The sequence below is a fragment of the Nicotiana tabacum genome, chromosome 6 (assembly GCF_000715075.1).
Source record: "Nicotiana tabacum cultivar K326 chromosome 6, ASM71507v2, whole genome shotgun sequence".
Lineage (NCBI taxonomy): Eukaryota > Viridiplantae > Streptophyta > Magnoliopsida > Solanales > Solanaceae > Nicotiana > Nicotiana tabacum.
The window spans coordinates 48,340,403-48,342,570 of record NC_134085.1 but is presented as its reverse complement, the minus strand read 5'-3'; positions in this window follow the sequence as shown (position 1 = coordinate 48,342,570).

Genomic DNA, 2,168 nt, shown 5'->3' with positions numbered 1-2,168 from the left:
TTTCAATTCATCATTCAAATCCAACCCTATTTCTGATTTGGTTCAAAAAAAAGTAAAATGTCACTTGGTTCAAAAGAACAGAAGCAGTTTCGTCTAAAATTTCAACAAAATGCAAAGCCAAATTTCGTGTGTAAGATTCGCAAAAGAAGATTCGTTCAAATAATTCAAGAAAAATGTATGTTAAGACTAAACTCTTCTTTCATTTGGCATGATCTCGTCATTACACATGTTTGATAATGAAGTATAAAGAAAAATTCATATCCTCGAATTTACGTATATTGTGCTAGTCTCGCAAGTTACGTATATTTTTTCTAGTTTTGTAAGTTACAATATTCTCCTTATCGGAGCTTCATATTCAATTGAGTATTTCCCTCTTCCAGTCAAGAGAGCAGAGAGTTTATATATACAGTATTACATTATTTTCATTACCATCGAGCTATAATCGATGGGCATGTCCCTATTGGGCAACCTCTGATCAGATGCTATAATCGATGGGCAGGCCCCTAATGGGCAACCTCTGATCAGATGGTAAGTTATATACCGAGCCTACTGTGGCCGAGCGCTTATGAGCGAGCCCAGTTGGCCGAGATACAGAGCCTAGTATGGCCGAGCGCCTATGAGCGAGCCTACTATGGCAGAGCAGTTGTATATATACCGAGCCTTATAGGGCCGGACATCTATTTTACTTACTATATTGAGAGAGTTGAGTCAGTATCAGCAGGTAAGCATATCTTTAGATTATCTTTGACTTACAGTTACTTGCAGTTATTATATTATTAATTTAGTTTCAGCTTTCTGTATATTGCCTTACATACTCGGTACATTTTTTGTACTGACGTCCATTTTCCTTGGGGACACTGCGTTTCACGCCTGCAGGTTCTGATAGACAGGTCGAGAGCCTTCCAAGTAGGCTATCAACTTAGCGGAAGATGTTGGTGCACTCCATTTTCTTCGGAGTTGCTTGTTTGGTTAGTATGATTTAGACGTGTATTGTTTGGTATGGAGGGACTCTGTCCTGACCTTTATGATATTTATGTACTCTTAGAGGCTTGTAGATATATGTAGTGTACGTGAAAGATAGTACATCCTTGTCAGCCTATGTTATGAGTTTATAAATGATTATGTTGGTCTATTAGGCCCGTATGTCACATGTATATGATGATGTAATAAGAAAGATACGTTATATTGGTACTCAGTTGAGTAAGGTACCGGGTGCCCATTGTTGACTATTGGTTTGGGTCGTGACAAAGTTATATCAGAGCAGTTCTATCCTAGGGAGTCTACAAGCCGTGTCTAGTAGAGTCTTGTTTATGGGTGTGTCGTGCACCACACTTATAAGCAGGAGGCTACAGGGTATTTAGGATTGTCACTCTTTCTTTTTACTCTAGATCGTGTGGTAGAGCTTAGTTGTAAGAATTCAAATTCCTAACTTCTATTTTACTCGTAATAAGAACGACCTACATCCACAAAGACGGTTGGTAAAAGACATGGCATGATTCAAAGTTGAGTTCCTCTGACTCAACTCTCCCATAGCCATAGCATGATGCAAAGTCTACACCTGTTAGCCCCCATAGAGACTTTGCATCATGCTTATGATGACTAACTGTGAGGTCTTCAACAGATCATGTGTGTACTGAAAGGTGTAAGCCTCTTGATAAGGAACCTTAAGGCAAGATTATTTATCCACCTTTATGGTGAAAGACAATGCTTTCAAGAAATAAAAGAAGCAAGGTGAAGAAGGGTACGAGGTGCCCAGTTAATGAAGATTATCACTATTACAGTTCCAAAAGGGAAAAATATAAGCATTAAGAATTACCCCAACAGTAACAGAGGTATGTACAATTGGCCTTACCCATCTCAGTTATACCCTATGGGGGCTAATAGGTGTAGTTTAAGAAAAGGATGGAACATCAGGATCTGGCTGGGGTTAGAATAAACCAAAATAATGAATGGATTATTTGTGTTAGTTGTCATTTCCGAAGGATATTGCAAGTGTGCTAGTAGATCTCCTTGTGAGACACCCAGATGGTACACTCTAAAATAGTACAGCCAGATATGAGTACAACAAATACATGCACTATAAGCCTTGAAGGTATACATATTACCTTAGTGTGACTCTCGTCCCTAGTAGGGAGAGGACATTGAGCAACCCGAAGGACCGATGAATA